The sequence below is a fragment of the Asterias amurensis genome, chromosome 11, assembly GCF_032118995.1.
Source record: "Asterias amurensis chromosome 11, ASM3211899v1".
NCBI classification, from domain to species: domain Eukaryota; kingdom Metazoa; phylum Echinodermata; class Asteroidea; order Forcipulatida; family Asteriidae; genus Asterias; species Asterias amurensis.
Genome location: NC_092658.1, coordinates 11,799,512 through 11,814,939, shown reverse-complemented (window position 1 = coordinate 11,814,939; position 15,428 = coordinate 11,799,512). Strand labels below are relative to the sequence as shown.

General features: G+C 38.1%; 1 protein-coding gene and 1 pseudogene across 1 annotated transcript in view; one reads left to right on the top strand and one right to left on the bottom strand.

Annotated features, from left to right (window-relative positions):
• Positions 1-3,602: 3,602 nt before the first annotated feature.
• Positions 3,603-13,965, bottom strand: LOC139944683 (uncharacterized; annotated as a pseudogene).
• LOC139944681 (adenylosuccinate lyase-like) overlaps positions 13,517-15,428 on the top strand; it is a 28,416-nt gene continuing 26,504 nt past the window's right edge. Inside the window, exon 1 of the mRNA XM_071941756.1 lies at positions 13,517-13,534. The gene's annotated coding sequence lies outside the window, so the exon portion shown is untranslated. The remainder of the gene's footprint in view (positions 13,535-15,428) is intronic.

Here is a 15,428-nt window from a genome sequence, read left to right as displayed (position 1 = left end):
AGGTCGTTGTAATGTTATAATGGTACTAATACTCATTTACGCTAACAGTGATCCTGTGATTGTGTGTTTTCTGCCGGATCGAGTATGACTCTTCACCCCTGCTCGTGTACGTCTTTGCTTTGCTCGCCGATTTTGAAACCAAACCTGTATTGAAAACATTAAAAGTTTAATAACAGTTCATGACTGATACTTCATGGAGGCAACAAAAGCGATTGCATGTCCCCTGGCCATTGCCTTGGTGCCCTTGAAATGCTTCAGTATATATACGGTTTCCTCATAGGTGCCCTTTACCAAAGGAATGAATGCCTTGGTGTCCTTGCCCTGTCAAACACGAGTCATATACACGATGTGACCTCTGACGTCATACGAATACCATAACATGATTCGCGCGCATACCGCCGGGCAAAACCTTTGTGTTTTGGCAGCCAGCTAGAAAGTGTACGCAATCTTACTTTGACGACGCAACTCAGTGCCCGGCAAAACATGACATATGTAGTGTTTTGTCAACAGAGGGCGGTTTGAATGTAAACAGGTCACATCGTCTATACGTAGAGGCCTTATGCAGAATATCGTAGAACAATTTTGTCACAAAATCGGTTTTGGTGGGATGAACAAAACCACTGCTCTAAGAAAGAAAAAGAGTTTCTTGTTAAAGATTCTGGAATTTGATTACAAACCATACCTGTACACGTGACTCAATCAGATCCAGCTCATTGGCTAGAGTTTCCCGGGTCATAACATCCGGGTACTGATTGACCTGGAAGGCCTGCTCGAGTCTGCGCAGTTGCGTCGTGGTGTAGTTTGCCCGATTTCTTCTGTAGCGTAGAGGTTTTCGCTCTTCGTCTGATGGTTAAATCGAACAGAAGTGTAATATTTGATAATATTTTAGCTAGTAATTATAGTGACACCTGAGACATACATGTGGTTTCCAAAATGGCGGTCAGGTTGTGACTGTCAACAGAGGGCGGCATACAATATAAGTGTATAAAGCAATATCGTACATAATCATTACAAGAAGTAAACAACACAAAGAAACTTTGGTTCAAAATAAAGTTTCAAACGTGGACACACTGCATTTTGCAGAAAAACTTTCCCCAAATCAGAGTAAATTACAATGTGAGTTGTTTTTGATTAACCCATTATATTACAGTTATTTTTGTGCTTTTAAATGGGGTTACAAAATGGATCATATCTCGGATTCCGTCACGGTCAGTTTGATGCATTTTCGTGTCATTTTTGAAAACAAATTCCGGGTCACATTGACCCAGAAGTTGGTCTAGCCTCCCATGGGACCCGTATCCAAGTCAATTTTGATCCTGAGTGTCGAAACAAAAATCATTTTCCCCACCATACCTGCATAGCACGCCTGTCCATTGAGTCCAGCTGCCCGGGTCGCCTCCATCAGAGCTTCGCAACACGGGGCGCTGATCGGCCAGAGGGCAGGATTCACAACCGCCAAGGGTCCGGCATCGAAGCAGTTCGGTTGCATCCACCGGAACGAAGGAATTCTTGTTGATAGATGTTGGCTTAGAGGTAGTGGCATTATGGGTATCGGTCTTGATATCGTCGGGTTGTCCGTGTGTTGTTGGCAAGCTGCATCTTGTTGTTGCAGAGTTACAAGTAGCGATGCCGCTGCTTCTCTACTCCCATATCTACCAGGACACCTTTCTGTTGGATTGATTCTCGCGTAGGTGCTATGCCAACTTGAACAATCCACTTTGCCAGGTTTAAGGTAGAGAACATCATCATGTTTAACTGATTCCATTTGGCATTTTATGGCACTTTCAACCATCTTTATAGTCAAGATACTGATTGGCAAAAAACACAAGTTTCAATCTCCTGACGATTTTGTTACTATAGAGCAAGCTCGTCGAAACGTTGAGACCAATTAAGAACCCACTCCGCGGTAGTTATAACGATCATATATAAGCTAAAGTAGTAGTCCCATCCGATTTTCTACCTTCCTCCTAGTTAAATGCAGGACAGCTCTTTTCAGAACTATGAGAAGAATTCGAAAATCTACTCCGCGGTAGTATAATATATATCAAGACAGTTCTCTGAAGAACAAACTCTACCTGGCAAGTAGTACACACGATGTTGCCGCATACCAAATATATTGATACCTAACCATGCAATGCACCAAATCCCATATAATCTCTTAATATTCATCAAGCATGATACTTGGAACTACAAGATTATTTGTGCTACAAGAGCGTTAACAACACCAAAACATTGCAGCTTTCATTGGGACTTGAACAGCTAGAGAAGGATTTGTTTGAAGCATAACCTTTGCATATTTTCTTAACTTGTCGAGTGTCAAGACAACTATCAACACACTGAAACTTCAGAACTAGGTCAGTGTAGAACTGGTAACTCGAGTATCAATCAACCATGGACTATTTTTGCAGAGACGACTATATGTGGTTTTGGTGGCGAGATGGACGAGGTGACTAGAATTCTCTCCAGTCACTATTAAGTGCTTTGTGAACATATGACTAGTTTGTTGGTATGTTTGTCTGTTTGTCTGTTTGTTAAAAAAACATGTAAAAAAGAAAAGAAAAAAAGATAAATTATGTCCTGCTGAATGTAGGTATGAGTAGCAGTGTGAGTTTAAAGTCACCTGGAAGTGGTATTTTTTCAAAATAAAGCTTTTGTCACTAATATATGTGTTTTGATGAGTGGAATGTGAGTAAACAGTTAACTAAGGTTTTAAAAAATCAGTTCTTATGTTATTTACAAATTTAAGAATAGACCCCGACCCGAGAGGGCGCTGTTCGTGACGTCAATCGAGGCAGACTTTGCCTGTAATGCGTAGAGTAAACACAATTGCAAAGTACATGTACGGACCAAGTCGTGAGTTTGTACGTTTCAACAACAAAAAATTGTTTTTTTCCGGCAATGCCGACCAGGTGTATTGCTGTCGAATGCAGAAAAACACTTTTTGAAATGTACCAACTCACGACTTGGACGTACATGTACTTTGCACGTGTGTTTACTATACGCATTGCAGGCAAAGTCCGCCTTGATTGACGTCACAAAAGGGGTAGGCGGAGTCAGCCCCCCAAACAACTTTATATATTTTTAAAACATATAAATCGTGACAAACAATTACTAAAAAAATTGTTTTATTGTTCGTAAGCATATACTCTTATGTTTGAAAGAAAAAAAAATCTATTTCCAGGTGACTTTAACTGCAAACACAATGTATTTACTAAAATGCTCCCGATTTTGAAAAAGTTTTACCTATCCAAACCATACAACCATACTCCATGCAACAGCGTCCCAGCCTTCAAACGGGCTCTGCAGACCTACCTGTTCCAATTGAATAGCCTTAGCTGGTCGACAGTGTCTTTGTTGTCTTGTTTTCCTTCTTTCTTCACCGCCTTCTTATTAGTATTAACACGTAATTCCTTTAGGTATTTAACAGAAAGCTTTGTTCATCAGATCGACCATCCGTTGACATTTTTAAGCAAACAATTTTACGATAATTAGGTGATGCAATGTCCAGTCCAAATGTAGGCATACTATACAATAATTACAAATACTTTGCATCGAATAATAATAGGAAAAGTCCTGTTTTATTGAGTAAAAAGACTGATGGCTTAAATTCTTAAGAAGTAATTCATGAAAGTAATCGTAATAATGAGTAACAATTTGTACATCTTCACCAAACTTAAGAATTCTAAACTTTTTACATGCGCATTGTATTTATAATGACGGGCATTCCTCTTAACAAAATTGTTATAGTGTAACAAATCTTTCAAATAAAAAGAAGGATATTAATCTATGAACATGCCACCCAAAGCCAAAAACGTAATTACATCACCAAACTTACCAAAAAGTACATCACCACATTTACCAAAGTGTATCACCAAACTTACCCAAGTTATATCACCAAACTTAATAGTTCAAAAAGTAATTAGCATGACAGGCATTCCTTATACATTTCTTGTATAGTGTAATAAGAAGTCATTCAAATAAACAAAGAGAAACCTGATACCCAAACCAAAACACCGTATACGGAATAACCATTGTATTAGAAATCAACTAGCTTTGTTTGTTTGTTTGTTTTATTATTTCCAAATATCACAATAAATAATCATGAAACGTACAAGAAATAAGAACAACGAGTGATAAGAGGAGGGCACCAGGAAAAAGCCTAGGCTTGTACAGAGCCTGGACCCTTTATAATGTAAATTAATAGGTTTTAGTTTATAACAATAACAATATTGATTATTGAAATTAAGGTACGGTGAAAGGTATAGTGCAAACAGCAAAAATAACACAATGATTGTTTCTTTCTTTAATCCTAAGCTTTTTTAAAAAACTTTATTTCGGGATTGGAAATCTCATCACATACTGATCAAACTTTTTCCTTACAAAGCTTGTTTTTGTCACTTTAGTACAAGAAACCTTTCTGAGAATACTATTTTCTCAAACTAACTTCAAGTTATAGGAAAAAAAAAATTTTATCTGGATGAAAGATACCTGTTGGGCCGAATAGTCAATAAATCTGTATTAAAGACTCTGGACACTATTGGTAATTGTCAAAGAACAGTCTTCTCACTTGGTGTATCTCAACATATGCTGTAAATAACAAACCTGTGAAAATTTGAACTCAATATTGGTCGTCGAAGTTGCGAGATAATAATGAAAGAAAAAAACACCCTTATCACACGAAGTTGTGTGCTTTTAGATGCTTGATTTCGCCAGAGGGAGCCTTTTCTCAAAATCTGTTATAATTTCAACAGCTCTCCATTACTCGTTACCAAGTAAGGTTTTATGCTAATCATTATTTTGAGTAATTACCAATATAGTGTCTACTGCCTTTAACATCTGTGGTTATAAAGGATTACAACACTCAACCAAATTTAGGTAGGAAGGATAGGTATCATCAGTACAGCACATTTAGGCAACGTGCAGCAAAGGGGCAAATCATTCATATCAATCAAGAATACCAAACGTCCAAGGAATGACCCTTGTATACTCCACAGTTAATTTTCCGAGAATAGATTCTACTCCAACCACAACTAAAAAAAAAAAAAATAAGCAACCCTTACACCATAGTAATACAATTTATTTAACTAATACTCACTGTGTTAAAAGCTTTCTTCAAAGGAACACTTTGCTTAGGATCGGACGAGTTGGTCTTTGAAAAGCGTTTGTAACCATTTGTTAAAAAAAGCATATGGGTAGAAAGATGTTGTAAAAGTAGAATACAATGATTCACACAAACATGCCTCAAAATTGCAAGGTTTTCCTTTAACCTCGTTGACTAACACGGTCGGCCATTTATGGGAGTCAAATTTTTAACTGCCATAAAAAAATGGCCGGCCGCAATTTCGAGGCAAATTGTGTGAATCATTGTATGCTACTTGCAAAACATCTTTCTAATGCATTTTATAACAAACGGTTACAATCCCTTTTTACAGACCAACTCGTCCGATCCTAGGCAAGGTGTTCCTTTAGGTAAAAATAAAACATGGATGGCCACTCGGGTGTTTTGTGCCGAGATGACGAGATGACTAATCTGTTCTCTAATCACTGTACGATGTTTGGTGCCGAGACGACTTTTGTCGGTTTTCAATCAATCGGATATTTCTTGTGTGAGATGACGAGGTGCCTAGTCTGTTCTCCAGTCACTAATAGGTGTTTTGTGCCGAGATGACGAGGTGTGTCTAGTCTGTTTCGTGCCGAGTTAGCTAGTTTGTTCTCAGTGACTCGGGTGTTTTGTTGCCGGAAAGTATGTAGCATTAAAGCGGTATGCTGACACTCGGTCGACAAACATAGTGTCATCAAAGTCCTTTACGTGGTCATTTTCCCTGTTGAACTCGTTCGGGAAGAATTTGTGTATTACTAGCATCAGTGCAGATGCGTCGAATCGGTGAATCCCGTATCGTGCGCCCTTTGGAGATATACAAGTCTTGTTTAACGCGCACGTGTACATTGGACGCATATACTTTAGCTGGACTGTTGTACTGTTTATTATAAGTTGTCGGTTTGCGGCCGGGTGTGGGGCGTAGGGTGACTGAGAATACTCTTTCTTGTCTATTCCGAATGACTTGAACATCCGGTCGTTGGTGAAATAGTAGTTATGGGTGATTGGCTTGACGTTGAGGGCTCTGTAGCTGTGGATGCGAGATAGATACCCATGGTGCTCCACGGCGTACGGGAGCAGTGACTTCAAAGACTTGGTGAATCTTACGGAGGCGTCTGCCCAAAAGATGGCGCCAAACTCGTTCAAGGTTTCCTGTCCCAAAGAAGGAAAAAGTTATTGGACATCAATCATGTAATAAAGTTGCTTTCTTTATCTGCGGCGATTGCATGCAGATCGTCATTGCTCAAAAGTTATTTGAAATGCACACTTTTTAGTTCCCGTGCGACATGAGATTCCTGCTCCCAGGAGAATTTTGTCCCCCTTAATTACGGTGACTCAATATTGTTGTCTGATAGCGCCCTCTTTTGAAGCAACAGCCCATATTTACCTTATAGGGGACTCACGTCTGGGGGAAATTAATAATATGACCTGTTTACTTTGCGTAGACCTTTTGTTTACAATTAGTGACCACCATTTTGTATGGGCGGCCTTAAATATAACCACACCAAACAATACAAGCACATACACAACTAATTTGAGTAGCACAGCTAATTTATTGGTGACTTTTGTTGAAATTACTCTGTCGTCTTTTTTTCATAAAGGCTGCCCGTTTGTGTAATGTTCTTAGACTCGCACACCAAAATGTGTGTTATCATAGTGTGACAATGAAACAGACTTGGACTATTTTCACCAACTACTATACTCTAGTCAGCAAAACGCGTGTGACGTTGTACAACTTTACAGCATTGCAAGGGGAAGTGTAAACTTCAATCAATCAATCAACCAATCAATCAATCAAAGGTCATTTTGTAGAGCGCCAAAATCAAAAGTTTGTTCTGAAGCGCTGAGGCATAGTTGAACGGTTTGTCATCTGGAACTGGTGAGCTTGAGCGTCTTGAATGAGGTGAGTGAGCTGGCATTTCTGATCTGTGTAGGAAGCTTATTCCACATTTTGGGGTCATACATACAGATAATGATATCTCTGCAAAGGTTGATTAGCGAGTTCTTGGCACAACAAAAAGGGAGCAAGAGGTAGATAAACGAAGATGTCATTGTTGAGATCTCAATCTGAGTATGTTAATTTGTATATAACTCTTTAATTCGGATGGCATGTCTTGTCATTGATATTTTAAAATTGATGAATAAGATTCAAGTGACCTACCTTGATTATGATAACTTTCCAGGCGTATTTTAGGAGCGATGACACGTAGCGTGGGTACTTCTTGAAGTTAAATGTCCGCAGTTCAACATTGCACAGTGTCGAAACCTTAACATGTAAAAAAAAAAAAGGACACGAATAAAATTACTATATTGTAGCTTTATGCATAAAATGGGTTAAATTCGAGAAACATTTACCGTCACATGACTTTCATGGTATACACTCCCGAGTCAGGGTACTAGACTTGACTCAAATCCTAATCCCGTGAAAGTCCTGTATTTCTGTCCCATCGCCTAGCGGCAGAATTGTTTAGTGCGCCAGGCATCCCCCAACCTGTGACGCACCAATACATCAATCGCTGCGTTTTGACGGTGAGGGCGCACTGCTATACGGCTTGTGTTTATAGTTGGCTTGATATGATTAGGGACGCACGAGAATGGGACTTGATTCAAGTCTAGGAATGATCCGGATCTGGATGGGATCTTAATTTGGATTCTGCGTTAGTTTGACCCATTTTCGGGTGAATCCATCGGAGTTTTTGGGTGTATATTTTGTTGTTTCCGCAGATTCGCTCTAAACAAGGCTACAAAAGCCATTCATGGTTATAAGCTACATAGATCATCGTGATGGAATAACCTTTGACTGTTCATCATTGAAAACAATTAAGAAACTCACCAATTGCTCTTTAATGTATTGGTTGTTCATTGCCTCTTGTTGCTGAGCGCAATGATCTAGATGTAACGGCGCTATACAAATCCTGTTATTATTATTATTATTATTATTATTATTATTATTATTATTATTATTATTATTATTATTATTATTATTATTATTATTATTATTATTATTATTATTATTATTATTATTATTATTATTATTATTATTATTATTATTATTATTATTATTATTATTATTATCATTATTATTATTAAAGGTGTGCCTGAATTGCTTTACCTTTTTGATTGCCTCTTCTTCGAGCAGTCCGATGTCATAGACAATGATCTTGACCTGCGGCATGATCTTCTGCGCCGTAGCGATCATTCCCATCGCTTCCTTCATGTGGTTCAAAGAGAAAGCCGTCACCACCACAAGCTGCCCGTAGAGGGCGTCAATGTCGGGCACGCTCTGATCGATGTCGATAAACATCGGTGCAGCAGCCTCGGCAGCGTGTCGGCTTTTGTCGATCGATACATTGCTCGACTGTAGATCAATATCTGTCGGCACTTTGACTTGTTTGTGGATGAGTAGGCTCGCTTTCTTGCTGTTTGTACGCGAGTTGGTTCTTTCTTCACAGCCCAGATCTGTTCGAAAAAAAGACTTGTTATGAAAAAATATACATACTTGATTTTTTTTTTAGGTGTTTACATGATTTTCAAGAAGTTTACTTAGCACGATTTTATAAATTCAAGATAAGTTACAACATGAAACGTTTTGCTAATGCGTTCCCGGACACTTAGTTAACGTCATGTGATAATAACAGTTGGTTCTAGTTATTGTTCTTTTTCTTCGTCTTCTTCTTCTTCTTTAATTTTGGGCCGTTCTAAGAACTCCCTTCATATGGAAAAAAGAAACGGCTCCCTCTGAAGTAACGTAGTTTTTGAGAAAGAGGTAATTTCTCACTCAAATACAGAAAAAGGTTCAGGCGAAGACTTTTATGTGTCTGAAAGCACACAAAGTAATGCAACAATCGTGTTTTTCTGTAATTATTCTCTTGCAAATTCGATGATTGAGCCAAAATGTTCACAGATTTGTTATTTTATGCATATCTTGAGATACACCAAGTGAGAATACTTGTCTGACAATAAATTACCAACTGTGTCCAGTTACTTTAAAATGTGGCTCTGGATTTACGCTTACCTCGACAGTCTGACGAGAAGTTAAAAACAAATATTGTGTAGCTGGTTGCAGTGACTACACAGGCGATCATAGCCTTCAACTTCCACTTTAAAAATTAAAGAAATCAAAATTAAAGGGTTTGAAAAACGCTGGTAAGATTGGAGTGATGTTCACAGATTTATACATGACTGTAATTGATAACTCCCCCGTATTTTGACTTGAAACGTTGTAGTTTTTTTTATTATTAAATGTTTTCAACGGAATGGGAGACTTTGGAATTCGCTAAGTGGCAGCAGACTTATCGGGTCAATTTTAGTTGTTGCTTGTGTAGTTGTGAACATGCATGCGCACATTTATGTGAATAATGGATTTCACCTGGTGAGTCTGCTGCCACCAAGCGTTCCAATTGTTCCACATTCGTGGAAAAATTCATCGAGTCAAAACCCATTATTATTTGTAAGAACCGCTAACATATATTGTATATCCTTCTCTCTCGTTTGCCACTATTTCAAGTGACTCTGATGACCGATTGAGATTCAACATTCACAGGTTTGTTCTTCCATGTTGGGTCGCAATATATGCATTGTAATTATGCCGCCATTTTGTAAGAGGGTAAAAGTTGATGAGACAATGGAAACGTTCGGCTACGTACGCGCGACTCGCAGAATGGGCAAATGAGGTGCCTTCTTTTAACCTCTGGCCATAGGAACCCATAAATACTTCATGTGGTCACACTGATGTTCCCGTGCATGTAGTATGTACCTGGTCTGATTCGATTCCACCAAACTCTTCCTAACTTAGGATTAATCTTAAGGACCGGTGACGTTCACGCATTGAACCCATCCTAAGTTAGGACGGGTTACTCGTCCTAACTCGAGAGTAAGGACGGGTTACTCGTCCTAACTCGAGATAGGATTAAACATAGCGTTTCGTGAACTCGGCTGCAGGGTTCCTATTATGGCGAGCTGTGTTCAAACTTTTTCAGATAGCGCCCTCTGTTGAATCATCCTTCTACAGCCCATGTTAATTTCCCGTTAGTGACATCATCTTATAGGTGGACACCCTTGAACACCTGCACATTATAAAAAGGTCGATTTCATTTTTTTGTAAACAGTTATCTCAACCATTTAATGTGTATTTGCCCCAAAATGATGCTTTACTGCTGTGATAGGAGTCAATGCTCGGTCACAACACATCGAGCCCATCCACTTGTCATTCACAGACTCAGCATGACACAGTCATGTTGCCAACCTCATGTTATAAAAGCTAATGTGATCGGGTGTTCAAGAAACATAAAACCCCTCATCGCTGCCGCGCACTATTATAGGGTTCTTAGGTTCTTTTGTCGAATCCAAAATCATGTCAAACCAAACCGAGGCTTGGAAGAATAGTCTGGTTCCATTTTTTTTTTTTTTAATGGATGTTAGCAATCAGTACTGTTATTTATGGATACGGGGAACATAATACAGGTTTTCCCGGCCAATTTCAGCAAATAATTAAATTTCACCTGTTAAAGCATCACTGGTCAAATAAGGTGGTATAGTTGGTATGACGCTGCGCTAGAATTGCAAGTGTCGTGGGTTCGAATCCCACCAGAGTGATATGCCGATGATAGTTTTATTTTCACTCGGGAAAGTACTGACTACACAGTGCTTACACACATCGGTGTATATGGGTTAAACAAAAATGAAAATGGTCAAAAAAAGAATTTACTTTCATTAATTAAAGCCTAATCAAATTTGAAGGAAAAAAAAGCTTCGTTTAATTGTCAGAAAATGGAATTAATTTGTTTTCAAGAGGGAGGCATACTAGTCTTTTCAAATTGATTGTGTATCAAATTTTGAATATTTGCTAGCAAAGCATACATTTCTGCTTTCCCAATTTCTGTTTGTCTTTTAACTTGAAGGCACACGTTTTTTTCCTTTTACTTTGCGAACTAACAAGGTCGGCCATTTATGGGAGTCAAAAATTTGACTCCCCAAATGGCCGACCGTGAATACAAATTTTTAACCTGACATCGATTAAAAAATAATAATAATAAAATAATAAAACGCTCATCTGAGCGATAAACTCGATACGGGAAATTAGTTGTATTCATTTCTCATCAAATTATATAACATTTCAGACAAAAAAAATCAAGGGATGTTTTCTACTATCAACATCATTAGACCGTGTAAATTTTATGTATGAGTTTTTTCTTACCAATTTTGTAATGTTCCTTTAAAAATCAAGGTTTTCCCAGTTACCGGGATTTAACACATTGTCATAACTAAACTAACAGACCGATTGCGCTACACAAGGTCACGTGACCTGTAATGGGTATTAAAGTGCATACTTAATCAGGTTTATGGAACACATGAACCATGCGTGCATCCCTTACAGTTACAAACAGTAATACAAAGTGCAGCTTGGGTTTTACAGCCAAGCTTTTACAGTCCAGCCGTCGATTTCACAAAACTCTTCCTAACTTAAGACTAATCTTATGACTTAGGACGAGTCCCAACCCTGCACTGTAGCATGCAGACCTTAAAATTAATCCTAAGTTAGGACGAGTGCTTTTTTCTTGGCCTAGCGGCAGCTTTTTTCTTGGCCTAGCGGCAGCTTTTTTCTTGGCCTAGCGGCAGCTTTTTTCTTGGCCTAGCGGCAGCTTTACTCGTACTCGAGATAAGACGAGTCCTAACTCTTTGTGAAATCGACGGCAGTGCCTTTATAAAGAGACTTGGCAGTATGTTTAAAACACGGTAACAGGGATGAGGAAACTCGTAGATTTGTCAAGTTCATTGAGGTTAACATATGGATATAAATTGTTGTAGCAATCTATGAGCCTGGCGTATAACGCTCCCTTTGGTAAACAGGAACACAGAGGTGGTAGGTCAGACACAGTCAAAATAGCACATATTATCCCTTGAGGAAATCACATGCCACGGCCTCGTAAAATACATGTCATTTCACCATTTAGGGTTTAACAATAATATTGAGAAACACATGATGTACAAAGTATATCAGCTATTTTGATATGCAGGTTTTGAAAGTTGCCCTCCAGCCTGCGCAACGAGCGGGTGTCTCAAGATATTATTATTTGCGTTCCTGAAACATAACCAAGAGTTCACTATGAGATGTAAAGTGTGCTTTCAAGGGAGACGTTGTGCTGTGTTAGGCACTGGAAACTGTTGGTAATTACTCAACAGTTTTACCGAGTTTTGTCTTGCCGCTTCTGTTACAAATTAATGGTTCTGTCACAAATTAATGGTTGTCCCTGTTGATTTACACCCCTCTACAATGCGTGGTATGGTCCAGCTTAGGACACCATGGCATAATGAGCTGTGTATACTAATGGTTATTAAAGCCATTGGTCACTTTCGGAACTGAAAAAAAAAAATTCCCATATTTACAAATAACTTACAGGGTTTACAGAAGGTAACGGTGAAAGACTTCTCTTGAAATATTATTCCATGAAATGCTGTACTTTTTGAGAAAACATTAAAACAATTATCAATTCTCGATATCGAGAATTACGGATTTGTTTAAAACACATGTCATGACACGGCGAAACCTGCGGAAACAAGGGTGGGTTTTCCCGTTATTTTCTCCTGACTCCGATGACCGATTGAGCGTAAATTTTCTCAGGTTTGTTATTTTATACATAAGTTGTGATACACGAAGTGTTGGCCTTTGGACAATCTTGTTTACCGAAAGTGTCCAATGGCTTTAATGAGACAATGACAATAAGTCGAAGCAATGTGTCAGCACGTGCTGAGGTTTTAAAAGGAAGGTAGAACAAAATCGGTGATAATTTATGGGATTTGGGCGTGGGAATATTTATTTTTATTTGTATTTATTTATTGTGGGTAGGGAGGGGGTTCTGATGAATTTGTCGTGACACAAATATTAGGTTGACATTGATTTGTTATCTTTGCGAAAAAATAAACATAGCAAGGTTTAACAACTTGACGTTTCGATTAGTATGCTCGATCATCTTCATTACATGATGTTTTCGCAATGCAACAATAACAAATACGCTTTGAAGTTAGTTATATAGAACACAATGAGTTATCTTACTGTTTTGCAAGACGGAAAAATTAAATTATAAACAAAGATGATCTCTTTGTTACAGATAATATATCTCGGTATGTCGACATCCTAAACGTAGGATGTCATCTTCCTGTGATAATTTATCTCGGGAAGTCGACATTCTAAAAGAAGAATGTCGTCTCTCGTGATAATTTATCTCGGGATGTCGACATCCCAAAAGTAGGATGTCGTCTTGCTGTGATAATTTATCTCGGGAAGTCGACATCCTAAAATTAGTGCTAAAACACATCGGTGTACACGGGTACTACATAAATGAGTAACATTGCATACACCGATCCGATGTACACCAATTTCTTTTTACAGAACTCGGGAAAGTACTGAGCAGTGCTAACACACATCGGTGTATACGGGTAATTACAATTAATAACATTATAAAACAATAGTAATAATATTAAATTAATAGGACTTTTGTTACCTTCATTCGCCTCATGACAAACTACGTATAATGCCCTCACCCCAATCCGATTGTACTCCAACAGCATGTAGTCTTCTAACATTTTAAACCAATGAAGCTTGTGAAGCGGGTTATGTATTAGATGGGACTAGCAAGACAATGTTTAGTCTGTGTAGACCATAGACACACTCTGCTGGGGTTGGTGTAGACCATAGACACATTCTGCTGGGGTTGGCGGACGGGTTGGAGAAAAAATAGTGTTACAAGAAGCCTTTTTCACCACAAGGTAGTGGCCTCTTCGTTCTTTCTCAAGACCGTTTCGATACTTGGTACATGCGCTGTGTGTAGGCGTTGATAGAGGTTTATGCTGGTCTAGCTAGCGACCAAGTTTGATCCCTAGCTAGACGTAGGCCTATGCCCCTCATTCCATCCACAGCTTGCGCTGGGGCAATGGATATTTGCGAAAAGGTATGTTTCTATTGGGTACACCAAACAAACAAAACATGCTTTCAAATCAATCCATTGACTTTTATAATACAATTAGTCACAGAATAATGGAATTTGGCTAACAATAAAATTACGCCGTCAAAATATATGTATCTTAGGAGGTCCTGTTTTCAAGGTGTCCCTAAAATCGTGGCAAATCTTCTGCCTCTCTGTGCGCGATGTAAATAGTCCCTAGATCCACAAATTTTGGTTTTATTTGCCAAGCAAAGAGTCTCCTCTCCCTTGACCAAAATTTAGAAACACGTAAGGCTCCACTGGTTATTTGCACTTGTAAATGCAAACAAATTGATATTTTAGGCATTTCTAAGGTACAAAAATATGTCATAATGTTGAGGCCATATAAAAAAAATTGCACACCGAAAAAGTTTCATCAAACACAATTTCAATTCACAATTCATGATGATCAAATCATGTGACTGAACATTCTGAGGCTTAAAGAAGCCATGTGCCTTATATTATTTTCTAATATTTTTAAAGATTTTTTTTCTAACCCTCGTATCAATATTATTATAAATGTTAAAATTTAAACATCAGCTTGGTGATTCAATTGTCACTTTTTATTTGTACGCTTTATTATAAATATTAAGGGGATTTTTTTTTTTTTTTTTTTTTATAAAATTAAGATTTGAAAGCCAATAACTATTCACACTTTTTTATTATTCAAATTACCATGGTAATTTTTAAAATGTCATAACAAATATTGTGAATAAAATGAAGACAACTGCTGGCTATAGAGTCATACACAGAGTCTGACAGAACACTTGCAGTCACTGCAGATATTTCTTACCGGGAAACCATTCTTTCTCGTTTACCTTGAAAACAGAAAAAACTCAAAACAAATGGGGCCAGTTCAAGTCATTGAAGATCGGTGTGTGGTGTGAAAATTTCAATGTTCATCAAGTTTTAATTTATGTTTGCATACTTAATGTAAACAAATGAAGATAATTAGGGCATCGGTTGATATATCGCATCATAATTGGTTTCCCAGGAGGATACATGTATATATTACATACAATGTTAAAGGCAGTGGACACTATTGGTAATTGTCAAAGACTAGCCTTCACAGTTGGTGTACCTCAACATATTTTTATGCATAAAATAACAAACCTGTGAAAAATTGAGCTCAATCGGTCTTTGAACTTGTGAGATAATAATGAAAGAAAAAACACCCTTGTCACACGAAGTTGTGTGCGTTTAGATGGTTGATTTCGAGACCTGAAGTTCTAAATCTGAGGTCTTGAAATCAAATTCATGGAAAATTACTTCTTTCTCGAAAACTATGGCACTTCAGGGGGAGCCGTTTCTCACAATGTTTTATACAATCAACCTCTCTCCATTCTCCT